The sequence below is a fragment of the Carya illinoinensis genome, chromosome 15 (assembly GCF_018687715.1).
Source record: "Carya illinoinensis cultivar Pawnee chromosome 15, C.illinoinensisPawnee_v1, whole genome shotgun sequence".
Classification (NCBI taxonomy): domain Eukaryota; kingdom Viridiplantae; phylum Streptophyta; class Magnoliopsida; order Fagales; family Juglandaceae; genus Carya; species Carya illinoinensis.
The window spans coordinates 28,186,394-28,204,612 of NC_056766.1; the positions used below are offsets into that span (position 1 = coordinate 28,186,394).

At 39.3% G+C, this 18,219-nt stretch overlaps 1 long non-coding RNA gene across 2 annotated transcripts in view; it reads left to right on the top strand.

The window, feature by feature from the left end:
• The first annotated feature begins 7,146 nt into the window (after positions 1–7,146).
• The window catches only part of LOC122296348, a 29,961-nt gene continuing 18,888 nt past the window's right edge, over positions 7,147–18,219 (top strand). For both annotated transcript variants that reach the window (XR_006238464.1, XR_006238463.1), the window contains exons 1-3: positions 7,147–7,346; positions 7,472–7,540; positions 9,905–9,946. This is a non-coding gene — a long non-coding RNA (uncharacterized LOC122296348). The remainder of the gene's footprint in view (positions 7,347–7,471; positions 7,541–9,904; positions 9,947–18,219) is intronic.

Sequence of the window (18,219 nt, forward strand, 5' to 3'; positions counted from 1 at the left end):
GATGGCGACACCAAGGGTGGATACCCCCAAACCAAAAGAATTCGATGGCAAGCGGGATGCCAAAGAACTTGACAACTACATGTGGCACATGGAGCGCTACTTTGAAGCTTTGAACATGCAAGACGAGCGTGTCAAGGTACGTACTGCTTCCCTCTATCTTACTAATCTTGCTGGTACTTGGTGGCGTCGGAAGCATAGTGAGATAGAGAAGGGTACTTGCTCCATTGATTCTTGGGAAGAGTTCAAGTGTGAACTCAAGAGGCAATTCTATCATGAGAATGTGGCTATTCATGCGCGGAAGAGAATGAAGGAGTTGAAGCACACTTCTTCTATCCGCAACTATGTTGAGGAATTTTCTGCCCTCATGCTTCAAATTACAAACATGAGTGAAGAAGATCTGCTCTTCAACTTCATCGACGGTCTCAAATCTTGGATGGCTCAAGAACTCAAGCGTCGTGGAGTCAACGACATCTCCACCGCCCTGACAGTGGCCGAAACCTTAGAAGAATTTGAGTATCATAAGAGTGACAACTCTTCAAAACCCAAGTTTTCGAAGGATAATCACACCAAAGGTGGGGGAGCAAAGGGGTTCAAGCCGCCACAATACAAAGACCGTGGAGACAAGCCTTCAACATCAAAGGAGGGCAAGAAGGACTACTCTAAGGACAAGAAGCCAAAGGATGCTTGCTTCCTTTGTAACGGACCACATTGGGCCAGAGATTGTCCCAAGAGGAAGGCCCTCAACGCTATGTTGGAGGAGAAGGAAGTTCAAGAGAAGTCGCACCTGGGGTGTCTACAACTTCTCAACTCCCTAAAGGCAAGCACAAAGCCAACCACCAAGGATGGGTCTTTGATGTTTGTAGAAGTGTTCGTCAATGGGAAGAAGAGTCACGCCATGGTCGACTCAGGAGCTTCTCATAACTTCATTAAGAAGGAAGAGGCCACACGGCTAGGGATTCCTCTTAAGAAGGGTCAAGGATGGCTGAAGACTGTGAATTCTGAAGCCAAACCCCTTGATGGCGTAGCTCACGGGGTGGAGCTACAACTTGGCACGTGGGGAGGTACGGTGGATTTCTCGGTCGCTCCTATGGATGATTTTGACATCGTGTTGGGGATGGAATTCTTGAGACAGTTCAATGTAGTGTCTCTTCCCCACTATAACTCGGTGTGCATCTTGGAAGGGGGTCCATGCATGATACCCACCGTGTCCAAGCCAAACACCACCCAACTTCTATCCGCCATGCAGTTTAAGAAAGGATGGAAGAAGGGCGAGGTGTCTTACTTAGCATCGATGGAGGAAGGTGAAGTGAAGATTTCCTCCCCTCCACCCAAGGAGATCCAAAAGGTCCTCAGGGACTATGAGGATGTCATGCCGCCAGAGTTGCCCAAGCAACTACCACCTAGGAGAGAGGTGGATCATCAGATCGAGATGGAACCCGGCGCTAAACCACCCGCCAAAGCCCCTTATCGCATGTCGCCTCCAGAACTTGAAGAACTAAGGAGGCAACTAAAGGAGCTACTTGATGCCGGATTCATCCAACCCTCCAAGGCACCATACGGGGCACCTGTGTTGTTCCAAAGGAAACATGATGGGTCGTTGCGGCTGTGCATCGACTACCGAGCTCTAAACAAGGTAACCATAAAAAACAAGTACCCTATTCCTTTGATTGCTGATTTATTTGATCAACTAGGCCATGCAAAGTACTTCTCCAAGCTTGATCTAAGATCGGGATATTATCAAGTAAGGATTGCGGAAGGAGACGAAGCCAAAACAACTTGTGTAACTCGCTATGGGGCATACGAGTTCCTAGTGATGCCCTTTGGCCTCACAAATGCTCCAGCTACCTTCTGCACGCTCATGAACAAAATCTTCCACCCCTATCTTGATCAGTTTGTGGTAGTCTATCTAGATGATATTGTCATCTATAGTTCTACCCTTGAAGAACATGTGGAGCATCTAAGGGTTGTTTTCCGTGTTTTAAGGGAAAACCAACTCTATGTTAAGAAGGAGAAGTGCTCATTTGCACTAAACGAAGTCCATTTCCTTGGCCACAAAATCCAAGGGGGAAAACTCAGCATGGAGGAGGGAAAAATTGAGGCAATCAAGAAGTGGGAGCCTCCCACTAAGGTTACCGAGCTCCGATCCTTCTTTGGGCTTGTCAACTATTATAGGAGATTTATAAAGGGATACTCCACAAGAGCATCCCCCCTCACTGACTTGCTCAAGAAGAACAGGGCCTGGGAGTGGTCATCAAGGTGTCAGGAAGCCTTTGACGATCTGAAGACAGCCATCACGGAGAAACCGGTCATGGCCTTACCAGATTGTACCAAGCCTTTTGAGGTACAATCCGATGCATCCGATTTTGCCATAGGGGGAGTTCTCATGCAAGAAGGTCATCCTATTGCATATGAGAGTCGCAAACTCAATGAGACTGAGAGGCGATACACTGTGCAAGAGAAGGAGATGACGGCCATCATCCATTGCCTCAGAGTTTGGCGGCACTATCTGCTTGGCTCCCATTTTGTGGTCAAGACAGACAATATTGCCACTAGTTACTTCCAAAGTCAGAAGAAACTAAGTCCAAAGCAAGCTAGGTGGCAAGACTTCTTGGCAGAATAGGAAGGGTGAACTTGCTGCTATCACTCAAGCTCAAGGGGAGCTACTCGAGGTGATCCGTGAAGGCATGGAGCATGATCCCTTAGCCAAGAACTTGGTGAACATGGCTAAGGAAGGGAAAACCAAGAGATTCTGGGTAGAGGACGGTCTTCTCTACACCCTCAGGCGGAGAATCTATGTTCCAAAGTGGGGAAACCTACGTAGGAACCTTATCAAGGAATGCCATGATTCCTTGTGGGCTGGACACCCAGGCCAACGACGTACTCGAGCTTTGCTGGAAGCTTCATACTATTGGCCTCAACTGAGAGATGAGGTGGAACTCTTCGTGAAGACCTGTCTTGTGTGTCAACAAGATAAGGTGGAGAATCAGAGTCCTGCAGGATTGCTAGAACCACTACCCATTCCTTCACAACCATGGGAGAGTGTGAGCATGGATTTCATAGTGGCTCTACCTAAATCCGAGGGTTGCGGTACCCTCATTGTGGTGGTAGATCGATTCTCCAAGTATGCCACCTTCATCGCGGCTCCTAAAGATTGCTCAGCTGAAGAAACTGCAAAATTATTCTTCAAGCATGTGGTGAAGTATTGGGGCTTACCACGGAGCATCATCAGTGATCGAGACCCTCGCTTCACAGGAAAGTTCTGGTCAGGACTATTCAAGCTTATGGGGTCTGCCCTACATTTCTCTACCAGCTTTCACCCTCAGACAGATGGGCAAACTGAAAGGGTGAATGCCTTGTTAGAGTTATACTTGAGGCACTTTGTAAGTGCCAACCAATCCGATTGGGCTAAGTTATTGGATGTCGCTCAATTCTCCTACAATTTACAAAGGAGCGAGTCCACAAACAAGAGCCCATTTGAGATTGTAATGGGACAGCAGCCACTTACTCCCCAGTCATTGGAGACAAGCTACGCGGGGAATTGTCCGACAGCCTTCAAGGTTGCTAAGTCTTGGAACGAGCAATTGGATGTGACCCGTTCCTACTTAGACAAAGCAACCAGGAAGATGAAGAAGTGGGCTGATCAGAAGAGGAGACACGCAGAGTATCGTATAGGCGACTTGGTGTTAGTAAAGATCTTGTCGAACCAACACAAGTTCACAAGAAAGCTACACAAGGGGCTTGTACGACGTTACGAGGGACCATTCCCAATCATCAAGAAAGTAGGGAAGGTCTCCTACAAGCTAGACTTACCCTCCAAGTTCAAACTTCATCCAGTCTTCCATGTCAGCTGCTTGAAGCCTTACCATGGTGATGAAGAGGAGCCAACACGAGGAGAGTCCAAGCGTGCACCATTGGGCATAACTACCACTTTCGACAAAGAAGTAGAAGAAATCTTGGCGGACCGTGTCATCAGGCGAAAGAGTCATATGCCACACCAAGAATACTTAATCAAGTGGAAGGGATTGCCCGAGAGCGAGACAACTTGGGAACCAAAGGAGGCATTGTGGCAGTTTGAAGATCACATCCGAAGGTTCCATGAAGATACCGCGTCGAGGACGTCGCGAAGCTTGGTGGGGGAGAATGTCACCACCTAAGGTTTTTTAGAGAATTTCCTAACCTTCTAGAAGCCTCCAAGTCCTTTGTAATCTTGTGGAATTGTGTGGAGTCATCTAGAAGGGGCATTATAGACAATTTAGAGTAGTGTTCTAGAAAGGGTGTTATAGACAATTCTAGAGTAGGAATCTAGAAAGTTCTTTACCCTTGGATTGATGACAAGTGTCACAATCCTAACCATTCTTTGTACCAAGAGTTCCCTATAAATAGAGGGGCTCTCATTTGTGTAAATCACCAAGCAATAAGAGAAACAAGTTCTCTAGAGCATCTCTCTCTATCTTCTCTCTCTAGTTTGTTCTCTATTGTCTTGAGTCCTTTAGAAGGCTTACTTAGGAGCTTTGTGGGAGAGAAAGCCTCTTAAGGCCGCACAGATCGAGTGAAGAAATTCTAAGTCCGTGACATCCCATCGTCTTTCTCTATTGCGTGGCTTCCGTAAAATCCCCGAAAGCTGAAGTCAAGTCTAGCGTCTTCTTTCTTTTCTGGTTCGTCCAGAACCCCAAACTATCTTCCGCGTGCCCCTGTCCGAGAAAAGCTCTCGTGAGTCTTTCTCTGCTTGTTGCTCAGCTGCTGTCCTGCTGCATTGCGTGTGGTCCGGTTGAGGAGTCCAATTGGTCTGCTGCTTTTGAGTTGCAGGGGTGTCAGGAGCATGAGAGTGAAATGTATCCATTGAAAAGCCTCCCCTGTTGCTGCTGCAGTCCAAATGGTCTCCTGCTTGTGAGTTGCAGGTGTGTCAGGAGCATGAGTGTGAAATGTATCCATGGAAAAGCCTCCCTTGTTGCTGCTGCGAGCGGATTGGCTGGGATGTGAAGGATGAAGACAAAGCATGCTGAAAGTGCCGAGGAGAGAAAAGAGAGGCTGTGGTCCCCATTGAAGACAAGTCAAAAAGTCTGATGCTGCATGTAAAAAATAAAAATAAAAAATAAAAAAAAGGTGTCTCCATCAGAGAAAGTGCATGTCCTTCCAACTCAAAGAAAGTCTTTTTTTTTTTTTTTTCTTTTTTTTTTAATAAAAAAATATAATTACAACACAATTTTATATTAATATATATATTAATGTGATGTAATTGATTAAAAAGTAAATTTTATTAAAATTAATGTTAATTTAAATTTTAAATATGAATAAATCAATATTGATATATAAATTAGTATGTAATTGTGCTTATATATAGTAAATTGTTTTTATTTTATTTTATGCATGTGTCCATATTTGACTTTTGAATTTCCTATTGGAGTGCCTTTCAACTAGCTGCGTCCAAATGAAAGAAAAGTTGGTGGTCCATGTCCTTTTGTCGAAACTGAAATATGGTTTTAAGAATGGAAAATAATAGGATTATTACTATTTATTTATTACTTATTTTATATTTATTTTATTTAATTTTTTATTTTATTTAATAATTAAGAAAGTAATTATTAGTAAAATTATATATTTTTTAATTTTTTCTTAGTGACTAAAGATATTAAAAAAATACTTAAAAGGAAATAATAAAAAAATAAAAAAATCATAATACATTATAAATAGTAAATGGATAGTGATAGAGTAGTAAGTATATCACTACCCTTCAATAAAGGCTATGTGCATCTATATTTTGTCCTCTATTTGAAATTAAGTATCAATGAGGAGCACTGGAGCAGGGGCATTTTAAAAGCAAAAAAGAAAAAAATAACACACATACAATTAAAATGAAGATTAAAATATTAAAGATGCATTGTGCATTTAAAAAAATATTTTTTAATTAAATAATAAATTGTAAAATTAAGCATAAACTATGATATTAACTAATTAAAATTACAAACTCAGATTTATGCTTCTTTAACTATTTTTCCATCTAAAACTAATAATAATATTAATAAAATAATTAAAATATAGTAGTTCTAGAAATAAAATATACAATAATATACAATAAAATATAGTGGTTTTTCCATCTAAAACCAATGCAATGCTTATCCCTTCCCCTCAAGACCTGCAACCATAAATCAAAGAAGACTTCCTATGTGGTATCTTTAATCAATAACAAATTCAGTATTTTATATTTTCTCAACAGTTTCTCCTTCAAGAATTTGAGTTTTTGAAACAAATTAGATGTGTTTGAAAGACACATTCACAAATAATTGGGGAAGTTAAATCATCTGCTTACATTCTTCTATTTTCTGCAACGGAGTTAAAAAGGCAATGTAAAATCGTTTAAGGAAGAGCAACATATAAAAACAGCCCATTGTTTTTTGTTTCTTCTTTCTTTTTTTTTTTTTTTTTTTTTTTTTTTTTTTTTTTTAACATTTGGAGTGGAGATTTTGAATCTAGATTTCCATTTTAGAGACGGAGAGTTATGCTAATCAGACCACGGAGCTTTGATAACCCATTGTTAACCTAATGGCCTAGGACTAAAAAATTGACTATGGGGATTATTGTCCAATCCTTTATATTTATCAGGGACAGTGTAACACACTAACATGGGTTTTTAATTACTGATTTAGTTTTATTATTATTATTGAAAGAAAAATGCTAAGTTGCCACTCAAATTACTTTTAGTGCATTTTAATTTTATTTTAAATGTAAAAAAAAAAAAAAACACTAGAGATAACTTCCGAGCAATCTAGTATCACCCTTATTAAAAATTTGAGAAATGATATTTGTAATTATGGAGTGCGTAAATGTTGCACAATTTTTTTAAAATAATGAATAAATACGAGACTCACGTGAAAAAAATTAATTTTTGAATAATGACCCTACTATTTTTCAAAAGAATTGCACGCGTACCCTACGACTGTACCTAACATTATTAAAAAAAAAGTTATTATGTAAGATTATAACTTTATTTATAATAATATTACTCATCATCTCTTTTATTATTATCTTTTTATTATTTTATAATGTGATATTAAATAATTAAAATTTATTTCTTATATTTTACTTTTTAAGTCTAAAATAAAAGACAACTAAAATAGTAAATAAATTTTTCCTTTTATTTGATTGGGGTCCTTCCACTCCCCACGCCCCGTATATCTCTCGGTTGATTTCCATCCTAATTTGTAACTGACATATTTGAGCGTCTCTTTCCTCCACGATATTCCTCTCTCACGCCGAATTACCACCCAACGGAGCCTTACGCAGCAAAACCAGAAAACCCACACTCACAGCCAACCGAGACACTTACCTCGCCGGAGAATATGCCGACGGTAAGCTCTCCTTCCTCCACGACGGACGTCGACCACATGTTCTTCCTCTGTCATGTCTTTCTCTACCGTGAATAATCAACTAATTTCTGATTTATTTCGCCTGTGTCCACTGTCGACCACCACAGGGCGTTGGAGTTCTCGATAGCCACGGAATCTGCCGGCCGATCTCCTTCCATCAAGCACCCGCCGCTCCGGTGAGTACACGACCGCCCTTCACTCTCTCCCTCCGCTCCGTCATTCTCGGTTTAAGACCACAATTCACAAAACTAATTTTTCTCTGTAATCCACCAACATGTTTCTCGACTCAGACCACCCAGACCCGTCGCATATTGCTTTCTCTCTCGTAAGAACATTCACATTGGTCTATACGTATGTATATGCAAAGTCATATGAGAAGCGCTTTGGGCCGGTGTCTCCTACCATTGCTTTTTATCTGAATCAAATGGGAACGCGCCACGTATGAAATTATGTAAAACCCAAGTCTCTGCGCCACAGAAGATCTACCTCTCGACCCCCCCCCCCTTCTCTCTCTCCCTACCTCTCTCTCCTTCCGTCCCTCTCCTTCATGAAATCCATAACCAAAAATAATGTCTCTCTCCCCTTCAACATTTGTACTTGTCTCAATCCCTTCTACCCAAATCCAATTAAATGGCTGCTTGCTCCATGATTGGAGCTTTAATCCAAGTCTCCTGAAGCCCACTGGTTTGCAACGGTGGCAATGAAAAAACGCTAATAGTATAAGCTCTTTATGTATAAGCTCTTCTGGAGCTTCTTTTGGGGCTGACATTCTTCTTGATTTATTTATTTTTTCTCAGATAAGTGCTTGGACGAAATCCTTATTAGCTTACTTCCAACCATACATGCTAGTTTCTTTTTTTTTTTTTTGAAGAAAATTAAAGATTGAAGATACCTGGAAGTTTTGGTACCTAAAATTGATCTTTTTGCTCTAATATTTGATGAATTGAAATCTGTGTGAAAACACGTCTGAATCTAGATTTCACTGGAGGCTCCTGGTGTGGTTGTTGTTCGGTTTAACATAATCTTTTTTTTTTTTTTTTTGGTGATGATGGGAGGGAGGGAGCGAGGGAGAGAGAGGGAAACTACCTAGGTATCGTGACCCCCCGACGTGAAACTACCCAGGTACAAAACGTCCTCAACGGAGAAAGAGGGAATGATAAGAGAGGTGTGATTTCGGGTTAGGAATGTTGTGAGGGAGAGAGAGGGAAGGGGAAAGAGAGAGACCAGAGAGTGGGGCAGGGGGTTTATGCCTGGCAGCGCGGAGACTTGGGTTTTTCATCAACCCCTTACGTGTCACATTCCCATTTGTCTCCGATAAAAATCACTTGTAAGAGACGCCCGCTGTAAGTTTTTCTCGAGTGATATTTGCATAATACGAGCTTAAATCTATTTATATTAGATCCGGCATATTTAAATATTTACATAGTTATAAATAATATTTTTATATATTTAAAGATTTATTATTCACTCTTCAAAATATATTTTATTCATTCTTTCTCTCTCCTCTCATTTTCTTTCTACGTATTTTATCTTTACATATTTTATTCATTTATTTCTAAAAAATATTTTACTCAAATATTTTACATATTTGAATATCAAATCCGTCCACCTCTCTCTCACAGGTTTGAGTACATGTATTGGATACTAATAAAATTTCTTTTAAGTGTTAATTACATGTATTAACCTAATACATAGAAATTGCAAACTCTTAAAAAAAATAAAAAAAATAATAAAATGATAATATTTTATTATTATTTTATCTCAAATTTGCATAAGTCAATGTGAAAATTTTGTTTGTATGATAAATTAGATCTTTAAAAAATATAAATTTACATATGCATATCCATAAACAAACCTGGATGCTCTAAGCTCTCTGTTTTGCATTCTCTCGATACCGAAAACTTATTTTCGGCTTTCAAATGTGTTCTTTCTGTTGGATGGCCCTTTCGGTTCTCCTGAGCATGTTGTTCCTTCCAAGGTGATAGTGGGCCTATAGGCCTTTAGCCCTTTTGGGTCAAGTGTCCACTATCCAAAATGCGTTCCTAATATTTCAAGTGAGCTTGGACCCACGTGGGCTTGATTTTATTTTTAATACAAAAACTATTATGTTATTTCAAGTTTGGCGCTAATTTTAACTGAAAAAATATATTAGTGCAAAAAACTTATTTTATAGAAAATATTTAGGGATTTTAAATTATATTACTAAATATTAAACTATGATTAAATTGTGGTAATAATTTACAAAAAATCTAATATTAAGTGCGTTTAAGTTAAGTGTATGAACCGAATAAAAAAAAAAAAAAGTGTATGAACCGAATATTCAACGGCTTATTTTGATAGACTATGATATAATTTTCTACTGGCTTATTAATTGAAAAGGAAAAGTATGTTATGAGTCTTTTTAAGGAATATTTTTATTTATTAATTTTGTATATAACTAAATTTTTTATTAGAATTAATCCCATAAGATGTATTTAATTACATATATTTTTGCAACATGTTTTTTTGGATATTTTAGTAATGTTTAGTATTTTGTATAGGTAACGAGCTACAGAGTAAGATTCAGGAAGCAACGCTATGAGGTAAGTAAGATGATCATAACCTTCATGTGTGCTGTAACTATTCTATTATGCATGAAAATGTTGTTTACCTATGCTATGTTCAACCAATTCAAAGTTAGTCCCTTTTCATGAAAATAAATTATGACAATATGCTTGTGATAAGATTATATATGCTAAGCAGATTTGGATTGTTTGTTAAAATGGATATTATGTCATGAAAATCACATGTATGATATATGATGCTTAGGTTATGTTAGGTTATGTAATGCTTAGATTAATATGCTATGTTTAATGCCATGCCATGCATATGAGTAAAAGACATCATAAAAGTCATGAAGTCATCATTAGGGGTGAAAAAAAAATTAGTGAACTGGACTGAATCAATGGGTTTGGTCCGGTACCAAGTTTAGTTAGGTCCGTTACCGGTTTCATTTTTCTCAAAACCGATCAAAATGGATTTGAATCCGATTTTTTTTTCTAACACCGACCAGATTGGTTCATGCATGTATATATATTTTTAAAAAATTTATATTGTATAAAATATTTTTTATATGATTTTTCATATTATATATAATTTTTATATATAATTATATATAAAATAATTTTGTATTATATGATAAATTACTAATTAATATATTATTAAATTTTAAAATCCTATATCACTGTAGTCTATTGTGTTAATAGTTTTTCTACTAATACCATATAATTATATATTATAATATATCATAATATATCGTTGCATTATATATTATAATATATCACTATAGTCTATAATAAAATTGTAATATATAATATAATATACTACAATATATTATTACTATATTATATACTATAATATATTATATTATATATACTGTATAATATATTGAAAAAAGGGGACTGAACCGGATCTGAACTGGTAAAATCGAAAGTACTGAGTTAGAGGTGTAAATGATGTAATATTGGTTATTCAAATCTCAAAACTAGACCAGTTACACTTTTAGTCAACATGTTCACATGCATATATGATAAAGAAGAAATCATTTGAACGATAAGAAAAAGCTTTAAAGATTGACATTATGTTATGGGTGGATGTACAATTTATGGACCTAAGCGTGGTCTACCATATGTTATGCTATGATTTATATAGTAACATAGATCTAAGTGTGCATCACTATATGCTATGTCATGATGTAAGCGGTGACACAGACCTAAGCGTGTTACACTATATGTTATGCTATGATTATGTGGTGATGTAACAGTCCGCTAGAAATTTAATGGTAGAATTTCTATAAACTTTAGAAATCTCGTGAAAACTCCAAAATTTTTCATGAATTAACTAATCGCCAAAGTTTTAATCTGTTAACATAGTCAGTATCATCACTCACTATGGTACCAGAAATGCGATTTTAATCGTTTGAGATAGTTAGAAGTATCAGAATAAGTTATGGTCTTCGCCACTAGACTCAGTTGATCATTTAAGATTTTATGGCACAATATCTCATTGTCATAATTTCGGACAAAATGCCTGTTTGAAACTGTGAATTTATTTTTAGAATCACTTTGGGGTTGAGTTTTGGTAAACGATTTTCATTATAGGTTAATATGAATATTTAGGATTCTTCAGTACTAAGTTTGTTATACATTTTTTTGAGTGAATAGTAACCTCAATAAGTGTACTAAGTATAATGTTTTCAAAATCACAGTGTGAAATATTTAAATTAAGTAAGAGAAGTTTTATTTGGATACTTGGCAAAATCTTAGCCGCACATAGTGAATAGTATTAGACACTTGGCACAAAAAGGAACCATTAGATAGATTTGTAAAGGAAATCAAGGTGTGTGATTATATCACATAAGCAAAACTTTTTTTTTTTCATTTGACCAACCAAATTGATAGGGTTTCAGCCCTAGTGAAACCCTAAATGGTTGAAATCCAATTAAAACCCTAAAAGCTTGGTTGAAACTAAAACCCTAAACGGTTTATCCAAACCCTAAAGTTTGCCTACAAACCCTTTTTGATCCAATTTCTAGTATTGTGTTTAATCACTTGATTAAATCACTTTCACATATTATTAATTTCTCAAATTCTTGTTATGACATTATTATCCAATCTTTTAAATCTTGAAAATTTGATTGGGCCAAGAAAAATTAAATTTGGGTTTGGTGGGAATAATGGAGGTGTATGGGCTATGGTGATCTCGAGTATGGTGGTAATGGGGCACGGCAAGGTCTCTCTTGGGTGTTAGGCGCCACTTGCGTGGTTTAGGGTTGGAAAATGGATGAATGGGGCTAGGGTTGGATGTGTGTTTCGGCCAAGGTAGTGATGGAATTCGGCTAGGTCTTAGGTGGATGGTGATCTCCTAAATTATTGGGATTGGAATTTCAATTTCAATTTGGAATGGGTTGGGATTTGCCATGGCATAGAGAGATGGGTCCATGATGAAGGGAACCACCCTCGAAGCCCAAGTGTTAGAAGATGGAATCCTGATGTGAAGCATGAGATGCCATGGCAAGGAGATAACTATAATGCCGAGTATGATAGAGAAGAGGAGAGGTCATATGACCATGTGGACCGTTTTGATAGAAGGCACCATCATCTCGAGAGAGAAAGGAGACGCCATGAGAGGAGGTATGAATGAGAATACCATGAGGATAGGTGAGGGAACGAGGCTTATGATTGGGGACCGAGGAGACCTAAGGTGGAATTCTTAAAGTTCAATGGGAGAGATCCATACAAATGGTTGGACAAGGTCGACCACTACTTCCATTCTTATGAGGTGCCCCAATATGAGAAGGTATCTACCGCTTGCTTTTACTTGGAAGGAAATCAAGTAAGTGGTGGCGATGGATTAGAGACCAAATTAGAATAAACAAAGGCGTTTGGGATGGACGGCCTTCGAGAAGGAGTTCTCAACACAATTTGGCCCATCTCCCATAAATAACCATTATGGAAAACTTGCCAAATTAAAACAAAAAGGCAAGGTGCACCAATATGTTGAGGAATTTTGATAACTCCAAATACTAGTGAGGGGTTGGTCTGAGGAAGCATTGATTGGCACCTTTATTGATGGGTTGAAGCCTTTGTTAGCCAATGAGATCAAGCTAAAGCAACCAACAAGAATCCAAGAAGTAATGCGAATGACCAAGATCTTGGAAGAGAGCACCACCATGGAGAAGAGATTTTCTAAGGATGTGGGGAGCAAGTTTTCTAAACCCTTGCAAACCAAGATCCCTTGGAAAGGCAAAGAGGATGTTGGTGTTTCTAAACTTAAGCCATATGAGGTTAAGAGACTATCGAAAGAAGAGGATCAAGAAGGAGTTGTGCTTCAAATGTGGAGACAAGTGGAGCAAAGAACATGTATGCAAGTAAGGCAGTGCATATTTGATGATTGAGGAGGATGAGCATTATGAATTGTTAAACCCCGAAACTGAACCAAGTGAAGCCAAACCTAATAGAGAGGAGGTAAAAGATGAAGAGGCCGAATTGTACCTCTATGCCATGTCGGGTGTTCAAAAACCCACATCTATGAGAGTGATGACATGGATTAAAAAGTTCAAAATTACATTGTTGGTGGATAGTGGTTGAACCCACAATTTCATCAATTCCAACATTTTTACCAAAGTAGGATTAAATCTAAGCGCGATAGAGTCATTCGAGGTTAAGGTTGCAAATAAGGACAAGCTAAAGTGTGAGGGGCTTGTCAAGGAGGTCAAAATGAATGTCCAAGGTGTAAAGATAGTGGCTGATTTACATGTCCTTTCCCTAATAGGACTTCATGTAGTGTTGGACAATCCATGGCTTAGATGTATTGGCAAATTAGTGCATGATTATCACAAGATGACAATGGAGTTCAAGCTAGGCTCTAAGAAAAGAATGTGGACAACCTTGGCATCTAAACAGGTGAAGTCTCCTGAAGCGATGATGTTTGAGAAATTGTGCAAGGGTGGAGCTCATTACTTCACCATTGTTCTAGCCAAAGAAGATTCATTGTTTGAGGTTGAGAAGGGAGAGGAGGGGAGCACCCAAGATGACTTGTCTTTGTTGCCCGTGGAAGTCCAAAAGGTCTTAAGGGACCATCGGGGGGTGCTAGAGGTGCCTACTACCTTGCCACCCACTAGACCCTTCAACCACCGGATTGTGTTGGTTAATGAGAACAAGTTAGTGAATGTGCCTCCATATCAGTATGCACATGTCCAACAGGAAAAGATAGAGAGGCAAGTAGAGGACATGTTGAAAAGTGGGTTGATATGGCCTAACACTAATCCATTTTCCTCCCCGGTCTTGTTGGTGAGGAAGAAAGATGGCACCTGGAGATTTTGCATGGACTATAGGGCTTTAAATGAGGCCATGGTGAAATATAGGTTCCCGATTCCCACAGTTGATGAAATGCTAGAGGAGCTTCATGGGGCCATAGTATTTTCCAAACTTGATTTGAGGGCGTGATACCACCAAATAAGGATGAAGGAAGAGGACATACACAAGATAACATTTAGAACTCATTCCAGACATTATGAGCATTTTGTGATGCCATTCGGGTTGAGCAATGCTCCTTCCATCTTCCAAGCAGCAATGAATACCCTTTTCAAGCTGTTCTTAAGGAAGTTTGTACTTGTATTTTTTGATGACATCTTGGTCTACTCCAAGTCTATGGAAAATCATAAGGAGCACTTGAGGATTGTGATGAAGGTGCTAGAAGGATACCATTTAGAAACCTTTATGAAAAAATGCTGCCCTTCTAGCACCTTCATCACAATCCTCAAGTGCTTCTCATGCTTTTCCACGGAGTTGGAGTATAACAAGATGTCATCAAAAACTACAAGTAAAAACTTAAGAACGGCTTGAAAATGGTATTCATTACGGCTTGGAAGGTGGAAGGAGCATTACTCAATCCGAATGGCATCACAAGATACTCATAATGCCTTGAATGAGTTCTAAATGCCGTCTTGTATATGTCCTCTTCTTTCATCCTTATTTGGTGGTATCCTGCCCTCAAATCAATTTTGGAAAATACTATGGCCCCATGAAGCTCCTCAAGCATTTCATCAACTGTGGGAATTAGGAACCTATCTTTCACCGTGGCCTCATTTAAAGCTCTATAGTCCCTGCAAAATCTCCAAGTGTCATATTTCTTCCTCACCAACAAGAGTGGGGAGGAAAATAGACTAGTGTTAAGCTGTATCAACCCACTTTTTAACATGTCCTCTACTTGCCTCTTTATCTCTTCCTTTTGGAAGTGTGCAAACCGATATGGAAGCACATTCATCGGCTTGTTCTTATTAACCAATACAATCCGGTGGTTGAAGGATCTAGTAGGTGGCAAGGTAGTAGGCACCTCTAGCAACCCCCGATGGTCCCTTAAGACCTCTTGGACTTCCACGGGCAGCAAAGACAAGTCATCTTGGGTGCTCCCCTCTTCACCCTTCTCAACTTCAAACAATGAATCTTTCTTGGCTAGAACAATGACGAAGCAATGAGCTCCACCCTTGCATAATTTCTCAAACGTCATTGCCTTACAAGACTTTACCTCTTTAGATGCCAAGGATGTCCATATTCTTTTCTTGGAACCTAGCTTGAACTCCATAGTTATCTTGTGATAATCATGCACTACTTTCCCAATGCCTCTAAGTCATGTGTTGCCCAACACTACATCAAGTCCTACTAGGGAAAGGACATGTAAATCAGCCACTATCCTTACTCTTTGGTCGTTTATTTTGACCTCATTGACAAGCCCCTCACACTTTAGCTTATCCCCGTTGGCAACCTTAACCTTGAATGGCTTTATCGCTTTTAGCTTTAATTCTACCTTGGTAACAATGTTGGAATTGATGAAATTGTGAGTTGAACCACTATCCGTCAACAATGTAACTTCAAACTTTTCAATCCATGCCATCACTTTCATATATGTGGGTTTTGGAACACCCGACATGGCATTGAGTGACAATTCGACCACTTCATCTTCTACATCCTCTTCACTAAGTTCGACTTCACTTGGTCCGGTTTCAAGGTTTGAGGATTCATAATGCTCATCCTCCTTAATCATCAAATATGCCTTGCCTGACTTGCATACATGTTCTTTCCTCCACTTGTCCCCACATTTGAAGCACAACACCTTCTTGATACTCTTCTCTAGATAGTCTCTTAACCTCATATGGCTTAGGTTTAGAAGCACCAACATTCTCTTTGCCTTTTCAAGGGGTCTTGATTTGCAAGGATTTACAAAACTTGCTCACCACATCCTTGGAAAATCTGTTCTCCATGGTGGTGCTCTCTTCCAAGATCTCGTTCATTTGCATTACCTCTTGGATTCTTGTTGGTTGCTTTAGCTTGATCTACTTGGCTAACCAAGGCTTCAACCCATTAATAAAGGTGCCCATCAATGCTTCATCGGACCAACCCCTCACTAGTGTTTGGAGTTGCTGAAACTCCTCAATATATTAGTGCACCTTACCTTCTTGTTTCAATTTGGCAAGTTTTCCATGATGGTTAATTATGGGAGATGGGCCAAATTGTGCCAAGAACTCTTTCTCGAAGGTCGTACATCCCAAAGGGCTTTGTTCCTTGTCATATTGGTCTCTAATTCATTGCCACCACTTACTTGATTCCCCTCCAAGTAAAAACAAGCAGTAGATACTTTCTCATGTCGGGGCACCTCATAAGAATGGAAGTAATGGTCGACCTTGTCCAAGCGTTCGTATGAATCTCCCCCGTTGAACTTGGGGAATTCCACCTTAGGTCTCCTTGGTCCTCGGTCATAAGCCATGCTCCCTTACCTATCCACATGGTATTCTCCTTCATACCTCCTCTCATGGCATCTCCTTTCTCTCTCGAGATGATGGTGCCTTCTATCAAAACAGTCACATGGTCATATGACCTCTCCTCTTCTCTATCATACTCGGCATCATAGTTATCTCCTTGCTGGGACATCTCATGGCTCACATCAGGATTCCATCTTCTAACACTCGGGCTTCGAGAGTTGTTCCATTCATCATGGACCCATCTCTCTATGGCCATGCCCAATTCTTCTACCTTCGACCATTGGGGTTGCATGCATGGAACCTGACATAATAGTCTCGGTCTCTTCCACCACGACTTAATGTCTTTGTCCATTAACCAATGAAGCTTGATCACGGTCATGCCCATTTGCCATTCTCGTCTTGAGCCTCTCTATGCTCGCATGTGTTTCCCATTTCATGGTTTCCATGGCCCATCTATTTTTTTTACTATCACGGGTGTTGGCATTCAAGGCCATCCTCAACTCGGCTAACGTGGTGGTGACCTCATCAAGACTAGTGGCAAGCCTTGTGGTATGCCTTTCTAGAGCTTCAAGCCACTCCTGGTTGGAGCCAACATGCCCTTCGGCCTCTAACTCACTCGAATTTGTGCCTCTTCAACTCTTGCAACTAAAATTCGGTCTATCACTTGTAACTTGCAAATTGAAATTCTATTTATCACTTGCAACTGATAAGTGGACAGCTTGGCTTGGTGTGTGCTTGTTGTTGGGGTGGAGCCGAAGTGATGGGGCTAGTGAGGTGGACGAAAGTGAGGCTGTGTGTTTGGCTAGGGTTTCCCAAAATGGTAAGGGGACAGTTTTCCCGAAATGGTAAGGGGACAACTTGGCTTTTGGAAAGGTAAGTTGTCTAGATACCTTTTTGGGGTGGCGACTAGGGTTGGTGTCCTAGGGTTGCCCAATTTAGATGTGACAACTTAGCCTTGAAAAATGGGAATGTTTAGGATGAGAAAAGGGAAAAGGGAAAGGGAGTGGACGGCTAGGGTTTATGAAGGTGGACACGCTTGAAGATGGAAATGGTGATGAGGGAAAGTTGGTTTGACTGTGTATGGTGTAAAGGATATTGGGAAGTGGGAAAACTCAAAGAAAGCTATAAACAATGCATGAACACGTTGAACAAGGTAATATTGTGAAGAACAATGCAATGTAATGAAGATGATAATGGAAGATAGTTATATGAAATGGAAATGGAAAACAATGCAAGATAAATGAAATAACACACGGATTGGATAACTTAAACCTCTTCTATTCATGGATTGTAAGAAGAGTTTCTCTCTATGGGATTCACGGATTTCACCCTTAGAGCCCAAGTGCTTGGCATCGCAAGTTCCTCAAGAACACACAAAAGTTCACAATGAAAAATGGTAAAAGTCCCTTTTATAGTAAAACCCTAGATGTAAATTAAGGGCTGGGATGAGCCCCACATGGCCCTTAGCATGTTTGGGTCCGTGTGGCTTGAGCTGGTCTAGAGTTGGTTGTGTGGTCTTGATGCTACACGGCATGGCCAAGGTTGGGGTGGCTTGGC